Source organism: Varanus komodoensis, unplaced genomic scaffold (assembly GCF_004798865.1).
Source record: "Varanus komodoensis strain SLA01 unplaced genomic scaffold, ASM479886v1 scaffold2, whole genome shotgun sequence".
In the NCBI taxonomy this organism is placed as follows: Eukaryota; Metazoa; Chordata; class Lepidosauria; order Squamata; family Varanidae; genus Varanus; species Varanus komodoensis.
Genome location: NW_025335568.1, coordinates 44,444,719 through 44,461,429, shown reverse-complemented (window position 1 = coordinate 44,461,429; position 16,711 = coordinate 44,444,719). Strand labels below are relative to the sequence as shown.

The 16,711-nt window shown below is 39.6% G+C and overlaps 1 long non-coding RNA gene across 1 annotated transcript in view; it reads right to left on the bottom strand.

Annotated features, from left to right (window-relative positions):
* LOC123022886 overlaps positions 1-16,673 on the bottom strand; it is a 33,681-nt gene extending 17,008 nt beyond the window's left edge. The window contains exon 1 of the long non-coding RNA XR_006414602.1: positions 16,590-16,673. This is a non-coding gene — a long non-coding RNA (uncharacterized LOC123022886). The remainder of the gene's footprint in view (positions 1-16,589) is intronic.
* Between the last annotated feature and the right edge of the window lie 38 nt (positions 16,674-16,711).

Here is a 16,711-nt window from a genome sequence, read left to right as displayed (position 1 = left end):
GTGTGTGTGTGTGTGTGTGTGTGTGTGTGTGTGTGTGTGTGTGTGAGAGAGAGAGAGAGAGAGAGAGAGAGAGAGAGAGAGAGAGAGAGAGAGGAGAATCATTCCTTCTGATGCGTTACGGTGTAGAGAAAACAGAACCATTCAATCAGCAGCATCCACACACAAGAGAGAAATGGGCAGGCAGGCAGGCAGGCAGGCAGGCAGAACCCAAAGCTCTGTGCAAATGCAAAAGAACTTTTAATGACAAACAAGAGAGATCCCCCCAAACCAGTCCAATGGTAACTGAGTATGCCCAGTGGCTATGGAATACCAACTGTAAAAGGACAACAGGGGAACAGAGCAGTATTCTTGTTACAGGCATTAAACAGGAACATTTTATGACAGAGGCCCCCAACCTTTCTATACCCATGGGCACATTGGGGAGTTTGAGAAACTGCTGTGGGCACCACCACAAAGTGTCTAATCAACAGATCATGACTTCAGCATCTGACATCTGTGCCACTAGCAGTGTATTCTTCAGCAAAAACGTCTGGAGAACATCTCTTTGGAAAGGGATTGTTTGGCCCGGCTGATCACTGGTAGTGTAATACAGCTGATGCTTATCTCAAAGAATGTCCAATAGCTGCTTCTTTTGGGAAAGAGGTTATTACACAGATAACTTTTGTACTGCAGCAATCTTTAATATTCAGTGAACTACATGGTTTTAAAAATCATTTACCTGCTTCATGGAACTTAACAAATAGTCTACATCCATGAATTCTCTGTGCCCCTTTGACTGCTAAAAGGCTAATATTACAACAGTAAAAGGATAAACATTCTTATAATACAATGGTCTTACAATGCTTTTAATATTTTATTTTATTTTATTTTTTCAATTTATAACCTGCCTTTTTCCTACAAAGGGCTCAAGGCAGCTTACATCATTCTCCTCCTCCATCTTATCCCCACAACAACAACCCTGTGAGGTAGGTTGGGCTGAGAGTCTGTGACTGGTCCAAAGTGACCCAGTTGGCTCCATGGCTGAGCGGGAACTAGAACCCAGATCATCTGAGTCCCAGTCCCATGCTCTTAACCACTACACCACACTGACTGTGGTGAATGGGCTGTGCCTAGATGCCACCTTCACATGATTACTTCGCTGGATATTTGGTCCAATTTTGCTGAGCTTATGTATAACTGCTAGAAGGTTGTATGCATTTCGTATGTATTGATTGTTATGTATATATACAAATCCAGCTACATACATTCAAGCATGGAAAAAATAAAAAGTGCATACCTGCAAGGGCTACACTGGGACCCCTCTTCTACAACATTTTCTATCTTAGGCTGTTAATTCCCCGTATCTAATTTCGGTTTTGTTGCAGAACTGAGATCCAATCTCAAAACAAAAAACTAGTTATCTCTTCCTTTTTCACTACAAATCCTCTAGAGGGCACTGTGCTGGCGAGGAGTAACACAATTATATAAGAAAGAAAATACTTTTTCCTCCACATTCATAAATAAGATTTCATTTCCCCCACATTTTCCTAGCCTGGTACCCTACAGATGTGTTGAAGTACAAATCCCATAATCCTCATACAGCAGGCACTTTAGCAGGGATGGAAACTATAGTCCAACACTCACAGGGGAACAGCAACCTGGGGAAGGTTGTACGAAGGCATGAGTGGGGATCTGGTAGCCAATGGACCAGATGTGTTCCAGGAGGCTTCCACATGCGACCTGCACCCTCCCCTCATCTCAGTTTTCTCCCCATGCAGCAGCGAGCATGTATTTTTTTTAAAACATACAATAGTGCCAGAGGAGACCTTTAAAAAACCTGTGATGGAGAGAACTTGCAAGGGTTAGAGAAGGAAGCTAGAGAAGGAAGGATGCAATTTCCTTCTCTGCCCACTGCAATCCATGCCTGATAGTTGTTTGCACTCAAGGGAAATCACATCTTTTAATGTGATTTCCACTGGCACATACAAACGCATTTTAAAAATCTTAATTTCTGTGTGTAGAAGGAATTGTGGAGCAGAGGTGGAGGTAGCCAGAGAGGGAAGGCGTAATCCTTCACTATGCACTGTGACCCTCCCCAGGCAGCAATCATGCTTTGAAAAAAGCTGTGATTGGCACCGATGGGACTTTATTTCCAAATTGCTAAGCAAGGAGATAGTCAGGAAAGGGAGGCCACTGAAGTAGGAAGTTGAGGGAGGGCAGCTAAGAGAGGTGAAAAGAGAAAATATGCAGAGTTATGCACATGTGCGAGTAAGAGAGAGGAAAAGATAGGAATTAATCAGTGGTAGAGATTATTTTAGGATGGGATACTGTGAAATACAAACCTTTATCTAACTGAAATACTATGAAGTCCCTTACAGTAATCCTGTCTTTTGGTTCCTCCCCTCCTGCAAAGGGCTCAGCTGAGAACTGATGCAACTTCAGTCTGTGCTCAAACATCTTTCAAAAAGATACAGCGGGTGGACTTCTTCTTTGGCACTTCAGATTTGCTAGCCAAAAAATGCTCAGGCAGCGACTCTTCCGAATTTCCCAGAACTTGGTGTTTACTTCACGGATTGCCTCAGCGTTAATGAATACATCTTTGTGCTCTGGGATCTGAGGGAGCAAGTGATGCCCAGACAATGCTTGAAAGTTAACTTTTGCTGTTTGAGTCTGAATGCAGGCTTTTCCCAGGATTCTTCTTTTGTATACTTTGTTGTTGCTCTTTTGTCTCTGCATGGTTCATGATGAGGCCTGTATTGTAAATTTGCCCTGCCATCTTCACAGAATTTTAGGAAGCAATGATCAAATAACTGTGCAACTGAATTGGTAGCACTAGGAGCCTTCCATCTGGAATCAGACTTTGTTACCATGGATTATGTCTAAAATTATAAATTATTTAATTTATTAATAAATTAATTTATTCAATGTGATTAACTCCCCCACCCTCAGTTAACTGCCTCCAACCTCCATTATTTCACTAGGATTGTGTTATCTACTACTACTACTTAAAAATATAGTGCTTCTTTACTCATAACTATCCTGTTAAAAACAGGTTTTTAGTATAGGTTTGTGTGGGAGTATTTGGTTATATTTTGCAAACTGGTTTTCTGTATTGCCATCTCTCTGGACATTCTCATCCTGGGATCCTGTCTCTTCCTGCCCCATTGTTGAACTAGTCAGTTTTCCATTGAAGTGTTGTTTATGCATCCGTAGCTGGACTGTGTCTGTCAAAAATTTGATTTATTTCTGCAGTCCCTGAGATTCTGAACTGGCTCAGTGCCCCTGTTTCCACACAGAACCTTTGTCAGTGATTCCTTAGATCTCTGCAGCTGCCACGTCCTTTCCTTTGCTCCCCGAAAACATTTTTGTCCACCCATGCTTATGTTTGAACTAAAAGGGCCAAAAGTAGGACCGTGTATCTGTTAAGCACAGACCAGCACTCATACAAGATTTCTAAAATGACCTGCTTTTTCTGGAGAATCCTGGGATTGCTTTGACTGAGCCTTACCAAGACTTGCTACATCTGCTGGAAGGCACTGATTTTCTCAGCACTGTCTACCTGTGTTCCTGGCCCACCACCAATGTGAGGGCCAGGCGGAAGGAGTTACCATGCTCTGAAAGGATTCCATCTTAATATCCAGTATTCCTGTCCAGCAGAATGCAAGTTTTAAATATTCGTACCTGGTGTTATACACTAGCAATGCCAGGGCATTGTTTTAGGCTGCTGATCACACCACTTCCCAACTGTCCCCCTGCTTGTGCTGATGGAACGGTTGGCTTTTCTGAGAAAGCTCAGTATCCAGGCTGAGACTATCTTATGAGGAGCAGCTCAGATCTTTATGACCAGGGTACCAACCATACAGCTGTGCGCTTTTTTCCTTAGGTCAACACAGCTGGTGAGTCAATGATTGACCTGACATTTGTACCTGGTCGGTGAAGCGGTGGCATGGATGTGAGAGAATTTGCTATGTAACACAGGCAAGTTTATTAATAGCTCATTGACCTTCAGATTCGGAAAGAAAAAAACAGTGGGGGGTTTCCCTATACAATGTGTGGAAACCCCCCACAAAAAGCCCCCTAAGAATGCAGTTTTCATTATTAAAAACGTAAATGAGATTAAGAAAACAAAACTAGAATAACGAACCCTCTTAAGAATACAGGCTGTAGTTTGTGGACTATATCAGCCTTTCTCAATGGCCATCCTGGCTGGGGATGACAGGAGTTTTAGTTAAGCACATCTGGATGGCATTAGGTGAAGGAAGGCTGTGTTGTACAAACTCAGCAATTGGTTTGGCTAGATAAGATTGCTCTTCCATGCTTAAGGAGACTATGCACCACTTAAAAGATCTTCCTGGGAAGGGAGTAACCAATGGACAAGCAAATCTAGTTCTTTCATTTCTAGGAAGCATGTAGTACAGTTTGACTAGTACATGGCATGCACAGTTTCCATATGGAATGCTATGAAATCTTCCTTCCAAAATAACAGAAGGGGAAAAAATTGAAGTTTAAGTGGTACAAATGTTTTCCTGTTTTTTGGGACAAAGTAGTGGTGTTGACCTCATTGCAGAACCATTGAATGTAATGGAGATCAGATTTTCATGGCAGATGTTTATATTGCTCTGCAGTCAATATCTTTGTCCTTTTGTGGATAAATCAGGCATGTTGTACCCCAAAGGGATAAAAATAGAATGTGCCATAAGTTTTTTAAAAAAGTCTTCCAAGTTTAAAAAACAGATCATCTCCTAGGGAGGTTTGTGCACTCCATTCTTATCTCACTTTCCAGGTAATTATTTTCTTGCAAAGATTCTACCAATAAAAAAGAAATACAGAATGAGACCCAGTCATTTTACAAACTAAAATAATGAGAAATGAAAGGGAAATAGACTGGAGAAAAAATAAAGAGGAGTAAGATCAATCTTTCAAAACCAGGACAAGGCAGTGAGTTATCTGAGTGCCTGCAGGATTTTTTTGGAGGGAAGACAGAAAGCTGCACATCAGTGTCTGATAATCTCATTGTAGTTAGTATGCAGTGCATGCCCTGATACAACATGTGTGCATTTTCTTGTATGTGCACATTTTTGCTTAGCAGCACATTCCATTTCTTGTACTAGCCTACAGGAACAGTAGAAAATCCAGGGGATTTTACAGTGCTAAGGCAGAGGATTGTGATATTCAAGAAGCATCACAAAGTTCACCAAACTTTACCCTATCATGGCCTTTGGGTCAAGGACAGTTACATGCTTGAAAGGCAAGATTTGCAAGACAACCTTTCCTAGGTTCTGGTCTATAAAGAACATACAATAGATTCAGAGTAGGGTTAGTTAGTACTTGCAGAACATGATAAACTGGGTTCTTTCAGGAGGAGATGATGGTGCTGGTGGTGGTGCTGGTGCTGGTGGTGGTGGTGGTGGTAAGAACTATATACTGCATGCATGTGTGAATGCCTCCAGGTCAGCAGGGTACTGATTCTTTGAAAAGGAATGAAGGCAGGGCTTGGGGGGGGGGGGGTGAATCACTGAACAACTTATAAAATAAGAATTAGGGTGTATTTAAAAAAAGAAGGGGACAGGACAGAAAATAGACATGTGCATAATCTCTTCCCTCTCTAAGAACCAGCTCTTTTACCCTAGTTCTTCAGACGGCATTCCTGGATTACACTAACGTAGTTTACACACTTAAACTAGGGTGGGTTGCAGTGAGTGTCAGCCATCATGGTCCATATTCAAGCTGAGGTGGGCAGTTATCATGACTTATGCTGGTGATGCTGCTGGGGATGCAAGCTGTCTGAGTTGCTGTGACTGGCACCCATCAAAGGCCTGGTCTCTCCGTGGTATACCAAGAATGGCTTTGACACACTAAGGTCAAGCGTAATTAGCTTCCTATTTTAGCGGGACATTCTGGACAATGGAGCAGGCAGGGAGAGAGCTCAGATACAGGGGATATGAAACACAGTGCAAACACAGTGTACACAAGTAGGAGTACCTCTGGACACAGATCCGTATGTAATTAATCAAGTGGCAGCTAAAAAGAACAATTGGAGTCAATGTCCTAAAAAAGGTCACTGTAGATGGAACACTTGGTAAGGCAATTGTTATTCACCTTGCATCTTTTTGTCACTATGTCTTTTTCAAAACTCTACAAGCCATGTTTGTGTGATTAAAATCAAACAACTGACTGGCATGTTTATTGTGCCTATTTTGAAGCAGGCTATTCTGTGGCACCATTGCATCCTTGAGGTGCCATCCAGCAAAGCGTCTTTGAGTGGTCCAAGCCCTCCACCATCTTAGCCTGCAAAATGGTTCATAACCTCAGAGAGATCGGGCAGTTTGAGGATATAGCTGCTCGCATGTGTCACGACAGACCCCGCAAGTCTGTAGTGCAGTCACCATCCAGTCAAGGTTAGTCAGATGGCTTTCAGTTCTTGTGGCTGAGGACATGGGCATGGCATTCTTGGGGCTGTGCCTTCTCATTTGTTTGCTCCACCCATTCCCCTTAATGGTCATGACAGTTACAAGAACGGGATTGGCCTAATGAGTCTAAATCTAGGAGGCTGAAGGCCTCTTTCAGACAAGGGATATTCCCAGCTTCCTTAAAAGAACCCATTGTGAGTCAATAGTACAATCACAGATTCAGACCACATCCCTGTCATCACAGCCAACTGGATTCGCTTCTGTACAGATAACAACCGATACTTTTACAATGCTAAATTGCACGGAAAAATAGAAACTTATTGAGAGTTTCATTCTAATTCATTCTAATTCTATTCATACTAATTCAAAAGTTCCCCAAGCTATTGACTGAAACACAACAGGAGCTGATGCTTGAAGTTTCTGTATAATCAACTTCAGTGCAATCCAAAAATAGCAGAGGGCAAAAGAGAAATAAATTCTGAACCAAATGGATCGGAAGCGTGAAAGCAAGTGACAGGAACTGAAAATGTTAGATGTTACAAAAATAGGGACAAACATGATTGATACAAAGCAACAATGTTATGAAATCAGAAATAAAGTATCAGGCTGGTAGCTCCTGAGTGAAAACTAAGGGTAGACATAAAAATGCAACAATAAGGACACCTAGTGGTCCAAAAGAAATTATATAACTTCCTCCCACAAATTAGCAATTATGAAGCTGTTTGCATGCACACTTATACACCTGATGACCCAAGTAGAGTTCCTATTGAAAATAAGACATCCGTAATTATAATCAATATTCATCACCATAATCAATTGTCAGTGACTGTATATTATCAATGTTTGCATATTACATAAATCAATCATTTTAAACATGGAAGCATGCTACTGAATCAGAAAGTGTCTGAAAAAGAATTAAAATCAAAAGCATCTAAACTGAAAGAGAATGACACCTAACCCACTTCCAGCAGTTCCAAAGGGAAGTTTTCTATAAATATATATATATATATATATATATATATATATATATATATATATATATTCTTTTATTGCCTCATATCTCTGCTTATTAAGCATGTGCTAGGCACCTTGTTTCTGGTGCCATCTCTAACTGATAGTGATACTGAAGATAGGTATGGACCTTGAAAGCTGAATATATTGCCTATGGTTCCCATCAACCACAATTAAATGTTCTGGATTTCATACTTTTTAAGAGATAGAAGCCAATAGAAGGAATAGTTTGAAGGCAGGCATCAAAGATGATCCAGGATATGAAAAAAGTCTTTGCAGGAAAAGTTGAAGGAATCTATGGAATGCACTCCCCAAAGAGGTCCGCCTGGCACCGTCGTTATTTGTTTTTTGGCGCCAGGCAAAGACCTTTTTATTCAAATGTTATTTTAATTGTTAATATTTTTATTTATTTTATTCTTTGGCCAGGGGGACTTAATTTATATTGTTAATTTATATTGTTTTATTGGATTCTATTTATTTATGGTTGCGAGCTGCCCCGAGGCTTCGGCGAATGGGGTGGCATAGAAGTCCCCTAAATAAATAAATAATAAAATAAATTGGGTATAAGGATGTAAAAGAGGGAGGACTCTTCAAAAACCCTGAAGCAGTATCACAAAATAAAAGAGAAATGTTCTCCATTCCACAGAACACATGCCTACTAACTTAATGGGCAGATGGGCAAAAGTGTTCTAGGTATTCCTCTGTGCCAGTTTACTGTTTAATATGCAAGAGTTTTACTGATTGTTCTAAATACTAGATTGTTCTGACCTTACCATTTTTATTTAGGAACTATTTTTGTTTAGGATGATTAGGTGTTTACTTAGGATTATATATGTATCCCCATGCTTGTTACTATATTTTCACAATTATTTGAATGTCTCTTATTTGTTTGGTGTTATGTGTGTCTTGTTTATCTGAAGATGCAAGAAATACATGTAAAATTTAAGTAGTTTTTTAAATGGTTTCTATTTGCTGGCAACTGGAAAGGAGAGAAGGACAAAATCTATTGCATAAATAGTTATCTGCTTGTTCAGTATTAGGTACTTTTACATGAGGCTGTTAATCTGCTGCATCTACTGTCTGTTTCACTGAAGAGTTGTGATCCAAATGAGTTTTGGATCAATTGTGTGTTATTTTCTGCTTTTCTGCTATGTAACCTCTAGGTAGGGATGCAGGTGGCACAGTTGTTTAAACTGCTGTGCTACTGGGCTGGTTGATCGAAAGGTCACTGGTTCGAATTTGCACAATGAGGTGAGATCCCGTTGCTCTGTCCCAGCTCCTGCCAACCTTGCAGTTCAAAAGCATACAAATGCAAGTAGATAAAAGGGTACCACTTCGGTGGGAAGGTAACAGTGTTCTGTGAGCTTTGATGTTTAGCTGGCCACATGACCACAGAGACTGTCTGGGGACAAACGCTGGCTCCCTCAGCTTGGAAAAAGAGATGAGCACCGGCCCCTAGAGTCAGACATGGCTGGACTTAATGTCAATGGGAAACCTCTACCTTTACCTTTTAACCTCTAGGTGGCATTGTGGTACAGTGGAACAATGCAAATACACAAGTAGAAACAGCAGTTTCTTGCAAGATCAAAAAGATACCTCATTTCCCTCCTCTAAAGTCAACATCGCACCAGAAGTGCTATTTACAAATGGAGGCAAAATAGAACAGTCACAATATCATCCAAATAACCCATAAACAATTGTGTGTAGGAAATGAAGTGTGCACAATAAATGCACTATATGGAAAAAAAATGGAGGTAGTCCTGTGGTTGTTCCTTAACAGACCTCACATCTCAGGGATGGGGCCAGTGGGATAACCATACTGCTCCTTCTATACAATCAACCCTTATTAGACCAATAAATAGAATCATTCTTCACTTTAAAATGTGTTTCCCCATCCTATCAAATTTGGTTGTATTTTATTCATCTCTACCACATCCAAAGCTCTACCTCCAAAATCCAAATCCAATCCAACAGCTTCAATTTCCACACTGTGAAATGAGAATGATACCTTTCCAATGAATTTCTGCTGCTGCATCTTACTCCACACCTCTTTACCCCGAGTTGGGTCCGCCATGCAGTGGAAAAGCAACAGTATCCAGAAAAAAGTATGTTTATACTGACATCAGAGCACTGTTTGTATATCATTCTCTTTGTGGCTGTTACTCAGCAGTTTTCTGTCCAAAATCTTTCCCCACTTCATTTATACCAGGTTAGTGCAATCTTACAAGAAAAGAGTGAGAGGTTCTGAAGGGGTAGCAAAAACTTTATCCAAAATGCTGCCAGACTTGAAGTGCCAGAGCAGAAAAGAGGGTAAAGCACCATTTAGATGTTCTTTCTTTTGTATTCTGTTTTGATTGACTGACTGATTTTTTCCCATCCAGTTGAAACCAGTGGTTATGCTGGGTTTTTGTTTTTAGTACAGCCTACTATCTTGGTAACCACAAGATAATCTGATGTGCATATCAGCTTATATGGGCAGTTTACAGTACTTACTAAACTACCCTCCTTGCCTTATACTCAGTTCCCATAATATATTTTTCAGGTAATAAATCAGAGCCCAGATCTTAAGCTTCAGTGAAGCTGCAGAGCTTAACCTAAGTACTTCCTAATTAAATTTTCTGTTTCTAGCTAGTATTAGTGGAACAGTTGAAGTCTGGCAATAGTTTCTGCTGCTTTGATTTTTATATACAAATTTTCTCTGGGCTGACTGGGGGAAACAATCATAAATTAACAGAAGGATGTAGCAATGTTATTAGGACAAACTAAAATGTTATGAAGTGAGCAAACTGCTTTTTCTCTGTTTCTCTGTTTCTATAGCCTTTGCTGCAACCCGAAATTTTTGTTCCAAGAAAAGCCTAACCATATCAAATCTATGGAATAGTTCCCACCATTCCTTTTAAAACTACTGCAATCTAATCTGCAGATTAAGAACTAAACTATATGATGCATTAAACCTAAGAGTTTGTCCTTCACAGAACTAGAAGAGAGAGGGAGGCAAGAGAATTCTTTCAATGTCAAAGCTGAGACCAAATTTCTGTGAAAACAAATGTGGTAGTGGTTTGCCATGGGTAGATTCTGTAAATCTTGCTTACAATTTGTCAGTGAGCTATTGCCTGCTTTTCTATGAGTTCCTAGCTGCTGGGGAACATCGAAACCTATTTTGTCTTCAGACCCTGCTTTTGAACTTACTGCAGGCATCTGGTTGACCACTGTGGGAAGCAGGATGCTAGGCTAGATAGGCCGTCGGTCAGATCCAGCACTGTCTTTCCTATGTTCTTATGGCATTCAGTCAGCTTTTTCCTGTGAGCCTCTCTTCTAACCTGTTATTATCTGTTGTGTATCTTGAAAAAATTATAACCCGTGCCCTGGAGAAATGGAAAGGTATTAACTGAATTCAACAAGAAGTAGATGTGGCAGTGAGAGGACTATTGGGTAGGAAGTATATCAGACAGCCAAACACTGCTTCCTCTTCTAGTCCTTTCCTCAACCATGGTGATTTTCATACTCCTATTGACAAGCCACAAAATTTGAGGTACTCTTGTGTAATGCCACCAATGACTTAATTCTGGATAAGGGGTTTAATCTGACATGCACCACCAAAATCTGTCTTGAAGAGATAAAGGAAGCTTGTCTCATGTGTGTCTTCCTGGGTGCTTTATGCATTATAAACACTGGCTTATTATTCCAGGTGGTGCCAGGGGACTTTTGAGCTGCATCCCAAACCTTACAGGGATCAGTGCTGGCTTTTTAAATTTTGCATATAACATGTATTAAATCCTTAAAGGCTAGTTGAGATTTTTGTGAAGCATGTTATAAAAGGCAAGACTACAATCCTATGTGCATTTTCCTAGGCATAAATCTCATTTGTGGACCTTAGGTGTAAGTAAGCATGTGCAGAATTGCACTAAGCTGCATATCAACTTCTCTTAGCCCTTCTATTATTGTTGTTGCCATATACCAAATTAGGTATTGAGCCATCTAGCCCAGTATTTCCAGCACTGACTGGCAGCAACAGCAGCTCTTCAGATTCCAGGCAGGTGCTTTTCTGGCCCTACTACATGATGCCAGGGATTGAACTAGGACCTTCTCCATAGAAAGCCTGATCCCATCAGTGAACTACAGCCCTTCCATTATCATGGTTTTGAGAGACCAAAACCTGCACCTGCCTAAGGTGATCAACCATGCCTTATCTGAGACCGCAATGCATCCATGTGAGGATATCCTTGCAAAGTATTTGGAAACTTCTGCCAGTTTAGAAGATGGCAGCAGAATCTTAAAATACTTTGCAACTTCACTGGCTTCCAGTTTGTTTTGAGATACCAGCTTTGAATCTATGTGTCCATCCATTAAGAACTGTTCAAGAGCCCCCCATCCAGATGTTGCTGTGAACTTCATAAATAAATGGATGGCAACCAGAGACAGGGACTGGTCAGCGGAACCTTGTTGTGTGTACGTCAGAAACGTTCAGCTAGTGCTAGTGACACTTTGACACTAGCTAAACAAATTTTGTTCTTTGTGCAAAATACTTCATATTTTGTTCTCTTGGGTTAATTTCCTCTCTTCTTATTGCTCTTTCAGGTTGTTTTATATTATGTTTTTACTTTGTCTATATAACAGCTGTTGCAGGGATTGGAATTCTTTTTTACTAATCAAGAAAAATCCACAGTCATCTGAGATTCCCATATTTTGAGAAATCAAATAAGCATTTATTTGTATAAATAAGCGATAAAAATAAGATCTGGATTTGCTTTTAATACTGACACAAATCAATTAAATATTGATTTATTTATATTAAATTATATTAATACTAATTAATATTTAGTCAAATTTGTCCAGAGAGACTAGAAATATGCAAAGGAATAAAATAAAAATGACTTAAATAAAAATATTTAACCTGAATTTTAACAAGAGCTATTTTGGAAAGATGATAAGTCACATTCTTTTTTAATGTAGCTTTCTGATAAATACTGTTTACTTCTCTATCTTAATCTGTACCACGTAACAAGGAAATAGATCATTTGAGAAAATACACAGTGTATGAAATATCCAGCCTTGGTAAGACATGGTATCTTTATTCCTTTATATTTGTATAACTTTGTGAAGGAATGTTTACTATGTTCACACACAAAATAGTAGAAGCTGTTACAATTTTTGGTTTATATATATTGGTTCTGTTTATTACATTTCTCTAGTGCTCATAAGCAAAACTCTCTGGGAGGTTTATAGAGGTTAAAACCTATTAAATACATTATACATAATATAAAAAACAATTTACATGGAAATGTATCAACAGACAGCATGTGTATCTAAACAATTTTAAACTATCAAGTATAAGAAAAGTCTATGAAATTGCACTGAGCAGCTGTAACCTTGGCTGCTAATATGCTTAAGGGTTATTTTCATAAATATCTATTCAGTTTTTGTCCACTTCCCTCTTTAGTGGCTAAGATTGGCATGGAGGGTTACAAGCATCCAACATAGATCAGAAGAAACAAAGGAGGTAATTTCTGCCACCCTGAATTTCTTGCTCTGCAAATAGACAACCATTTGAAGATGTCTGGTTGAAGTGCTTCAGAGGGCCAGGGGAGGAGACTGAAGCACCATCAGGGTAGCTCATACTCTCTTGGTCCCAGTCTTCTCTCCTCTCCCCAAAGACCTTCTTTACTCCCTCTTTGAGATTGCTTTCCCATCCTGGGAGAGACATCTGCCATCGTTCTTCCCATGCAAGATTTAGGTGGAGGAGGAATCAGAAGACAGATCCCAGGTGCCAAGGTTGGAGCTCTGTCCCTGAACTCTGGTTTGGGAATCCAATTATCCTATTACCACTTAGACATTATCAAGGGGTTATAAGAATGCTAACAACATATATGTTTGAATTATAAAAGAAGTACTCAGCTTCTATTTAAATTTAAATTTGAAAAACTACATGAGTAGCTTGGCAACCTGTGCATCTGAACATACCAGGAATAACAATTTTTCAAGCTGCTTTGCTTGTGTTTGGCAAACTGATCTCTCTTCATGATGTGACTTAGCGACTTATTGGACTGGGGAGTTTCAGAGGATCTGTTCCCACAGAGTTTCACAGAACTGAAAAAAAGCTTCTGTGGGGAAAGTTATGTAACAAGGTTATGCTTGGATATCATGATAAACTAGGATTTCCTGCAACCCTGACTTAACTGTTGCATCTGAAAATGGCAATATGATGAGTCATTCAAGTTGTGGGAAAAACCTTTTGAAATCCATTCCTAGAGATTCTTGGTGAAGACCTGGCTTCAGACGTTTCCCCATCAGCAGATAAAAAGATCCTTTAATGGTAAACAACTTTATGTTTTCCAGCACCCACTCAAACATGATGCATGTTATTGACTAAATATGCATAATTACCAGATGAAAGAAGTTCTTGTGGCTCTTTTCCCCCAACTTCCCATGCTAGTCCTGCACTACATGATTTACCTAATTAGCCATACTGCTTAGTGTGTGATTCACACCTGGCAACATGCGTAATGGGGAGCCACTTCCAAACCACCTCAAATCCCATGTGCACTGGGGTGGCTCAGAAGACCCCCTTGCCATGCACTTCACTGGGTTTGGATGACACGATAAGCCATACCCCTTGAGGGTGATTAGGTAAATCATGTGGCATGGGGGGAGGGGCAGATAAACATTGTTTGAGATGATGGTATAATGATAAAATCTCATGTGTTTTCAAGCTTTGTGTTAAATAAGAGCATGTTCATAAAATTATCATCTCTGTGCTATATATGCATACTTTTCTATATAAGGATGTAAAATATCCTATGTATACTATTCTGTTTAATTGATTTCAGACAGCCTTTTTCATGTCTTGTTACTCACCTTGTTACATACCATGCCTTTTTAAAGCCATTAATTTCACTGTAGATTTGTCTCTATATGCAGAAACAATGCAAATTGGCTAGGTGGTTTTGAATAAGAACAACATAAACATATCTGTTTTTAAAAATTCTGTAGATATCCCTGTTTGTGGAACTATTTCCGAATGGGTATGTATAAATAAGATTCTTAAAGTATTCATTTTGCTCATTCTAATCTGCTGTGCCATCGACAGAACTTCCAAGTAAAATGATCATCTAAAGAAGAACCAGAACAAATAAGTTTTGTTCAAGCTCTGCAGTATCTTTGATTGGCTTCAGATGACTCTGGTTTATTTGATTTTCTGCTTAAATATCTTTAGAAACAAAAATGAGAAGACAAAGAAGGAAAACATAAAGATGACTGGGGTTTTTTGAGCTGGTGTATGTGTAATCTGCTGACTTGATTTCTGACTGTCATTTGGGGTGGTTTAAGTATTGTCTTTTTCACATCTGTATGTGTGAGAGGAACAGGACCACCCTCAGGCTCATTGGCTTCCTCCCTGCTCCCCTCACTGCACACAGAAACCCAGTGACAATTTCATTGTCTTTTACTTATACCAGCACTTCCAATATTTTGAATAAAATGGGCATGTAAATGTCTCCTCTAGTATGCTCAAAATTTGGGCATAGGAGATCTTATTTAAGTTATTGCATTTTCGCTTTTTCTCTGGTCACCTTTTATACACTCTGAGAGAAGTGGTGAAATGAAGTCATGGGGAGAATAACTTCCAGACAGGGCCATGATTTTATGGTAAGCAAATTGGCAGAGAGATTTTTGACAAGTTAATTGGCAAATGACCGGATGGAGGGGAGATGGGTCCCTGAATGTGGAGTGGAAGGATGGGTGGAAGGGAGATGGTCCCCTAATGCAACAGGGTGGAGCAGTAGTGAGGCCATTGCAGTCTCAACCAGAGGGTGAATGTTTTTGCTCTGCCTTGGAAATGTGCACTGTCTAACAGATTTTTAGAATAAAATAGCTCACACCTGACCAAAGCCCCCCCCCCCCCAAGAAACTAATAGTAAGTTAATGGAACAATACAATAATACTACTAAAAATGAAGCTTGAGATTTAGGAAATAATCCTCTTCTTAAAGCCTCAGAAAGGCAACTCTGTTTCTTGTAAGTGTTGATAATGGGAAGCAAGAGACCGTGGCAATTTAATATGCACTGAAAAACATTCAAAACTGGCCAAGTGGCAATAGTATTAATATGTTCTGGACAATTTAAGTTGAGATGTTCTAGAAAGACCATTTACAGGCAGGAATGTCATTTCAGGAGGACAAGAAGTGTTTCAATCCACCTTCCTCTGGAATGCATATATCACTGATTTCTACTGAGGTGCAAGGTAGACACAAAAAGTATCTTCTACACATAAGCAATATAAATATAGTATCCTTTTCTGCCAATTGATTTACAAAATACAAATTCTTATCACAATGGATTACATCCCTTTAGGAACCAGGCTTGCCTGACAATCACACTGTTTAGTTGCTTTTCCTTTAATAATACTGATTTCTAACAAGGTATAAGCAGATAACCACAGCAAACATCCTTTAAGTATACTAGATGCATTGCTAGTTGTTTTCTTAGGTGCTGACCTTTGAAACTTGCCAAAGACCATGGAGCCTTTGAACTGAAATGGCAAGTTTAGGAACACATCACTTTCAGAAGAGAGGGACATAATATAACATTTAACACAGCACAATTTTTCATTTATTAATCATTAATCACCCCTCTGCCCCTATCAAAACATACATATGTTAAACTACAGGTGTAAAGGTGTTTTCTGTCCCATATATTGCAGTTCCAATGACGGGTTCAAGCTAGACAAGTTCCAAGATGATACTGAATTCAGAAACATCCATTTTAGCTGCACCTCCCCACCTGATGCTCATGTAAGATGCATATTTCTCTCTCTGTGTGTAGACAGAACTGTTTGAATAAGCGAAATGAGTATTGCCCTTTTCTACCTGATTAAAGATGCATTAAATTTTTAAAATACCTGTTTAAAAATCTGAATTCAGTTTTAGGCAGAAGCAGAGTTTCACAACCCCTCCTCCCCACAGCAGCCTCTCCAGTCCCTGCTGAATGGGCAAATTGTTGTGGTTGAAAGCATTTTCTCCACTAAAAAGCAAAAGGCAACTTTCTTGGGCAGAGTTTTTCTGCAGTAGAAGGCCTCTCCTGGACAAAAGACCCATTTATATCTTCAGTGCTGAATATCTATGCCAAATATATCAAATGAATGCATCATTTTAGGGTTCACCTTCACTAACCCAATCCTACCACTACAAGTTACCTTTCTGAAGAAGTTTACCCGTGTGATATTTATTTCTCATGGTCTTTGACCAACACAGCATGCAATGAAGAATGCCAGTAAGGGCTCCTCACCTAAGTTTAGTGTCAGCCCTCCAGCGTCAC